The sequence below is a fragment of the Cloeon dipterum genome, chromosome 2 (assembly GCF_949628265.1).
Source record: "Cloeon dipterum chromosome 2, ieCloDipt1.1, whole genome shotgun sequence".
NCBI lineage: Eukaryota > Metazoa > Arthropoda > Insecta > Ephemeroptera > Baetidae > Cloeon > Cloeon dipterum.
The window spans coordinates 16,703,798-16,711,909 of record NC_088787.1 but is presented as its reverse complement, the minus strand read 5'-3'; positions in this window follow the sequence as shown (position 1 = coordinate 16,711,909).

The window sequence follows — 8,112 nt, the reverse complement described above, 5'->3', positions numbered from 1 at the left end:
TTTGCATCTGCTTCCTTTTATTGTGTGGAATCGACTATCTTTTTAATTTAATTTCGAAAATTTTAAATTCATCTCTCATAGTATACCTGAAAATCTTAATATCTTGGATAGTCTCAGAACGAATAAAAATGCTGAATAGATTATTTTATTTTATGAAGTCCACAACTTAATGCTAAACACTTGATCATGGACGTTAAATTTTTACAAAACTCAATAAGAAATAAACTCCAAGAACAAGAAGGATACAAAGGCAAAAAGGAATTTCAACTAAAACTGACAAAATGAGAGTTTACTTCCATATACTATATCGATCCTTACATCAAACCCTAGGATAGGAAATTTTCTGTTCTTTTTAGTTCAAAGCAGTTTTCACAGTTGGTTGTAACAAAAAAATTGCTTAAGATTTTTATTTATAAAAAATGAGATGCTCAGATCCACTAAAAAAGGCATTCCAAGCAACGCAAAACTTACATGAGAAATTATAAGATCTGGAAGAACAAAAAAATAATCGGTGCACATTTTATAATTTATTTTTAGAAACTTCTTAGAATGTTGCAATGGTGAAATTACAAGTTATAAGCAAAAGGAATATTTGAAGCAATTTTGCTCTTGTCTATGCGGAGGACAAGTAGCAATTTGAGTGTTCTGTCTCGATGCTCAGCACCGTGACCATTTTCGTGACGAGACTGAGCTTGTGCACCACCTCGCTCATGTTTATTAATTAGCTCTAGGTGCTAAAATGCTGGCCTCTTATAAAATATACATATTCAACTAGGATGTTTGTGCGCGAGTGCAACAGTGAGCGAGTTGCGCGCCTCGGTAATACGCTGGTGCGGTCTTTTGTAAGTGGCTTAGCGTTAACCCCGGCCGGCGTCCTCTGCTCAACACACACACACGGTACGACGTGCGGCGGCAGCGGGCAGGGCACGAGGGCGAGCGAACAAAATATACGGCGTGGCCATACATAATGTAAAGCAAAGGTCTAGCCTGAGAACATAAACACGGTATTAACTGGGCCTGCATGTACACATTAATATGCCCGTATTTATAATTAAACCTGCACGCTCTCGACACGTCACGCGGCGGCCGGCCGTGTTTGCTACCCGCGCTGAGTGCTGCTTAAGCAGACACTATCAAACGGAATAAATTTGTTCGACTGGCCGCCTGTCCGCAGCATGTGCAAGGCCGGCGTGCAAGTTGGCCGGCTGGTTGCGGCACCATGCAACATGCGCCGCGAAAGTGCGAGTCCGTGTACAGATCAATCTTAATGATTGACGAGCTAAATCTCTATTTAGTTGAGAGAACATCTTCTGCCGCGCAAACTTAAATTTTTTAAAAGTGATTTATGTTGTCACATTTACTACCTTTTTCAGAAAAAAATAAGTATAAGCTTTAAGCTCGGGAGAGAGAGAGAGAGAGACCTGATTGAAAATGAGAATTTGACGGGATCATTAACAAATTAGCAGACACTGACTCTTTTACCCATAACTGTTTCAAGTTCTATATATTTAATGACGGATACATTTGATAAATTCATTGCATTTGTCAGCTCTTTAAAGTCTCCATTATCAACCCTTGAGTGAGTTTTCTGCCCTCAAATACACGCTCATCTTCTATTAACAAGAATAGGTTACGAGTTATTGGGTGTTCTTTAGGTCACGATTGTAGCTGACAGGGTGAACCCTTGTATTTAATTTACCAAATTGTATCTTCGTGCATTTCAAGCTTTCCGACAGATTTTTTAGCACAACATATTTTTGTATTACTTCATTTTATTTTATGAACTGCGTTATTTGGGCCAAACCAGTGCCCCGCGACCGAGGACTGTTGTAAACTTTTCAATATCTATCATTTTTCACCAAAATAAAAAAATATCTCACTTTGTCTCAAGCTGCAAAAGTTGATAAGTGTTGTGAACATTTAACTACGTTTTTAAAAATATCTGATGTAAATTTTCTGTGACAAATCAATCACCAAAAGCAAAAACAAAACTTGATCTCGAGCAAATGAGCAATATTCAGTGTAAATGAAAAATTGCTCTTATTTTCCTTTCAAAGTTCAGACTGAAATTGTATGCCAATAAAATAATAAAATTTACGTGTGAGAAGTTTAGGGCTGTGAAAACTCCTATCTTAATCTGATTTCCTGCAGGTAAGAAAATCGCAATCTGTTTATAGACAATATGTATATATGTCCTCATCGTTCTTCCTGCAACAGGCGCCAATATTGGCATACAAATTTCCGGCAAGAGAGTTTGATAATGTGTTAGTAAGCAGTGCAGCTTAAATCCATTTGGCCGCCGGTTAGAGCAACGCGAAAAAAGCGGGCAAGGCGGGCAGTGACGATGACTGCGGCGAAGTGGCAATTTGTTGGCCATCTCTAAGCTCATTCCGTCCATAAATCTGGCGCCATTACGAAATGACTTACGACCAAAGACTGGAGGAGAATATGTTAATGAGGCCGACGTGCACGTGCGTTGTCGCGCGCTCGGGAGGGCGGGCGTCTTAAGGAACGGCCGCCGAGGGGATACTATCCGGCCAACTTACAGCTTTGTTAGTCGGCCGGCCGGGAAAAGAGCTGCCTGCCTGCCTGGCGAAGATGAGCAAAACTTAAGTGCAAAGTTGCATTAGAGAGCGCCGGCTTTTCCCAGCCTGATAGTAAAACGTGTTTAGCGCCGGCCGTCTGCGTTAATTTCTTCCGGCGCATATGCCGGGAGCCACTGCAGAGCGTGTTTTGCTCCTCCGTGGGGTCACTGCCGACTCCCGGCATAAAGCAGCTCCAGTGGCCACTCTTAAATCTGACCAAAACAAATGAGGAGCTTTACAGCCGTCCAAATAGGGCAATAAGAAGTGCGACGTTACCGCACAACTCCTGGACGTATGAATTACTAATTTCTTTATTAAACTCGTGAGTCGCAGTGAATTTTTGAGCTGGGTCGCGAGGGTTTTTAACAAAAATGTATTTCGGACTTTTACGAATCAGCATATTTTTCAACATTTTCTTTCGCGTCTGTACGAAGCGGCTCTAATCCCATTGCAGCAATAACTTTATTTTTGGCAGTAAAAAATACCACGCTGACAAAAATATAATAATAAAAGCGTTTTGCTGGCGGCCGGTCCGTCGGTTGGTCAGGTTGCTGCCTTCTTACTATTTAATGTCTTCTGTGTGCTGCGCTAGGCCACACACAAGATTTGTCGCGTTGATAGACCTGTATAAAAGTTGCGCCGTAAAAAAGATAAAAAGGTTAGAGCGCCAAGTCACTGGAGGACAATATTATTGTTATTTTACTGGCAGACAAGTTTTTTAAAACGACAACACGCTGGTTGTAATTTCACACCCGCGTAAAGTACGTGCCGTCCGCTGTGTATACCTCACCCTGATTTTTTATGCTGTCGCCTTTTTGCCCCGTGCCAGTTCAATTTCCACCTTTAGCTGGATAAAAAATGTAGAGCTCTTTTTCAATGATGCAGTTTCTTTTTCACATCCGAAAAATTAGGCTAAAGCAGATAAAATGAAAATCACTCAAGCCAAGGAATTTAACTGCATATTATTTAGTTCGATTAAAATGGACAGTTAATGCAAGTATCAAAGTAAAAGCATTATTCATTGTCAGCTGCAGTTAAATAATTTATTAAAACAAAATTACTCATTAATTTAATTTCACTTAAAAAATCTAAGTTAGACGTGTTTTGTTTGCAAAATAAAATGAAATTATTTTAATAATTAAAATTCTTGTGTCTAACAAGTGAAAAATGTAACGAGGATTTAATTCTAATTTAATCTACAAAATATTAAATTAAAACATACAAAAAATTATTATTTCAATTTAATTGCCAACTGTAATCATCGTGAGAGACGTGGGCTGGAGAGTTAATACATGCTAAAACAATTTGATAATAGATTTTTTTTAAACTATTTTTTTTAAAAAAAAGGATTACATAGTATTAAAATAGGTTGTCTTGTTATTTGGCTTATGTCTATTTTATTTGTACTAGGGATTATTATTTATTTAATATCTAATCCAAAAGAAATTTTTAAAATATGTGAGCAGCTCATTTCCAACAATGTTTCGATGTGCAGGTTGCCTCAACTATATTCATATCTTTATGTTTGTCTTAGTTTGGGTACTTTAACTTAAATCGAGTCAATATGTACAGGGGCTACTCTTAAAATACGTCAATCACATTGCATTAACCCTTGTGGAATATTTCCTTTATTCGTTTTACCTACATTTATAATTTTCTAAATTCGGAAAATTATGCAGATCATTTTACGTAATTTATAATTTTAATGAAATCTCCATTTTAAACGATTTTAATATTCCACCGGATGAAAATGGCATTTATCGCCACCACATTTGCGCAGCATAAATGAGTTTTTAATCAAACAATGCATTGCTTAAATATATAGTCACATCCCTGATGACTCATGAAGAAAGATCGTTTACCTTCCAAGTGCTTGGGATTGGTTTCGGGGTGTCTGCCTCGCAGAAGAGCGTTCGCAGCACATAATTTGGCCCGGTTTCAGGCCAAAAAAGATAGCGAGTTGTGCGCACATACAATAATTTAACAAGTGGCGCTCGCTTATCTTGTTGTTAGTGCGCTCGCATTGTTTCCGTCGGACCGCTTTTCCCTGTTACGACCCGAAGAGCAGAAGCAGACTGCACGGGACACTGGCACGCTTCTTTTTCTTCGCAGCGAGCAGGCCGACGAGCAACTCATTCTCTCGCAGATAATTCCTTGATCCTTCATAAGACACCAGGCCGGAGCAGAGGCCGGATAACATCACGTATTCCCGGCCCATGATTAAAACACACCCATCCATTACATTTTACACGCAGGCAGCGAGAGAGAAAGTCGCGAAAAAAGCATCAGAAAGAAGAAGGAGAAGAAGAAGAAAAGTTGCTTGCTGGGGAAAAAGCAGAAGAGAAGACTCGCGCACGAGCGGCAAAACTCATTATGGCTCTTATCAAATGTTGAAGAAGATCTTTCTGCAGTGCTACACTGCTGGTTATATATGGTGGGGCGAGGCGAATGAAAAACGCCGTCTGATAGGACCTCCGTTGGAACAAATGTGTCACTTAATTAAGCGATCCCTGCTGGATGAATAACTGAAATGTGATAATCGAATTCCTCTCTTCGCGCAACGAAGAAGCAAATCGAATGGCGAGTAAAGATTCTAGACCACGTTTGTTTGATGGAACAACTTTGATTGAAAATCGGAGAGTAAGAAATCATTTCGTGCATTGCGAACGAAAGAAAAGTGGAGGCAGTTTTTCGGAACATTCGATTTCCCTGCTGGAAAAGCACAAGAATTTCGGGCACGTTTTTCGAGTGGTGTTTCTCAAGTGGAAACGTTTCACTAGCGGTTTTGTTAATCAGGAATGAACATAAATTTTGCGATGAGATTTCCCTAGTGAATATGGCATTTTCTTTCCACGACAAAAGAATTCACTGCTCATGGCATTGCTGCGTTTTTTCTCTTAATACTCATTTTGCGAACGCATTTGCAACCCCTTGGAGATTTTGCAGTTCTGTTTATTCCTGTTTCATCAACTTGATGAATACGGGTAATCTCTAAAGTAAAGAATATCCGCGCGGAGGACTGAATGAGGAGATTAATATTTCCCGAGATAATACTGTCCATTCATTGATGCTAAGTCTGTGTGAGCAAAATTTTAGAAAAAAAAATAAATTACAAATATTTCGATTTATCCCTGTCCTGTTCTTTGTTGGATATAGTTTGTTTCTCGGGTAAAAATATTTCATTGCCTAGTCATGACTTTTAAAAATTTTGATTTTGGTTTGTTATCTGATGTTCTATATCTGAGAAATCTAAATTTAAAAAATATACTCTCTCTTGAAGTTCCTATTTTCCGCGAGTGGATATACTTCCCACATTTGTGCCTCTTGTTCATGTCACAAGAGTTCTTTCAGGGATCGAAGAAAAGAGGTCTGAAATCGCGAGAAACGCACATACGCGTCTCGCATGCAGAGGGTGGCCAAAACTTTTTATATTTCCCTGACAAAAGTTTTGAGAAGTTTTCCGCATCTCTTACAGAAAAAGACAGAGAGGCGGACGAAAACAGCACGGGAGCAGTGCACTTTTCTCTCTCTCCTGCGCACACATATATATTCCAGCAGTAAGCAAATAGGAAACACAAATTGCAAATTGACAGCCACTATTTCTCCATTCGCCCTTTTAATATAATCCTGCGGCAGCTCAAAAAGTATTCTCCTGAGCTAAGCATCTTTCCGCGCGTGATGAATGCCACAGTTCAGCTAGCCGGCTTTGAATACATTAAAAACTTTGCCCCTCTCCAGCTTCCGACCAGGGTCTTTGGAGAAGCGGCTGCTGCGTCGAACGGATGCCGATCGGCCGCAAAGAAAAGGCATTTTCTGCAGCTCGGCTGAGTGAAAAATGTCCGTAAAAATTAATCCGGCAAGCCAGCAGCTTTTTTCCTGCCACGCACATGAGGTGTCATTTTGCCGCAGACGGCGAGTGTGTAATAAGAGTTCATAAATCTCAATAAAGGCGTCCGCTTCTTGAATACCACATGTGCTGCCGCCGTCGCGGGATCGCATTATGCCGACCACGAATTTATGTGCGCCGCATTATTCATGCAGCCGGCAAAATCCGAAAGTCTGCGGCCGACGAATTTATGGAGGCTGCATTTTGACGTGTCTTTGAACGTCCAACACTTAAGATTAAAATAAAAGCGCCGTCGTTCTTTACTAAAAATATTTCTAAGAATTTCTAACTCAGTTGGAATTGGAACTCTATTCGCTTAAATATTCGGTACAGCTATTGTCGTATTTTGTGTGTGTGTATGTCTTCGGTAAATTGCAAGCATGTCGAAAAATTAAAATAAAATTCAAATTTATTATTTATATAAACGATTTGAGCTTCCTCTCGACTGCTATACATACATTTTGAATTAATACAGGAATTTTATCGTACAAATTTAGCGTATATATGTGCACTTCGGTATTGTAGCTCACATGAATTATGTCGGTTAATTGAAAAGCGTCCGATAATTTTATCTCTAGATTTAGACTTGTTGCATTCAAACAGAAATGAAACCATTATTATAACTGAACCACGAGTGGCCGAAAATTTTACCTGTGGTTTGGGTTCACACAGCTCGATTTTGTCACGCATGAATAAAAGGTGCTAATTATACCGGCTGAGGAAATCAAAGAGCACACTCCTTTGTTTGATCTCTTCGTCGAAATCATCAGACTACGAATGACTCTGGCAGAGCCACCTTGGCTCGCCCGCACGAACAGCGGCACCAAAGGGGTGAAATTTGCCGATTCTCCAATATTACGCGAGCGCCCCCATAGAATCGGATTAATGCGCGCTGATTTTGCTGATGCCTGCTCCCTCGGCACCCCCAGGAAACTGAGCAATCCTGCCAACACCAATGGGCACTAAAAAAGCGAAAAAGGTGATGGTGGCAGTGGAAATTCAATTCAGATGGGGGTGGTGTGCCATTTCGTTTTGTAGAGCTCATGCTGCATTTTCTTTCTAAACTTTAAGGTGGGGATCAATAAATGCGTGCACTTCTGCCACCAATTTTCAGAGAGTATTTCAAGTGGAATAAAGAAATTAAGAAATTAGTTCGACTTCGTTAAAAACACCCCTTTGATAATCAATTTTATGTTACTGACGACGAGCCAGTCCCCACCATTATTTTGTTTTTCAAATCATTCTATTGAATATTTTTTTCACTTAGATGTTTTAATGATTTCATGATAAATTAAGTACCAAACATAATAAGCTCCAAACATTTATCAAGTTAATACGAAACATAAAATGCGGCGCATGTACCAACAAATTGTCTCAGATTTATTGCTCAGTGGCGAAAATAAGAAGAGTAATCTGGCAAGTTTTTCACAGCTGAGGTTACGCCACCTGAACTAAAAGCCCTAAATATTAAAGGCGATAAAAACGGCCAGTGCGCAAAAAGCACGAGCTGCCAGGCGAGCACTGGGCGCGGGTGGCATTAATTTTATTTGCGCCGAGCGATATTTATGTTTGTTTGCGTTTAATGCGTTATGACATTTGTTTCTTTATGATCCGCGCGCGCGAGCTACCATACAAAGCTAT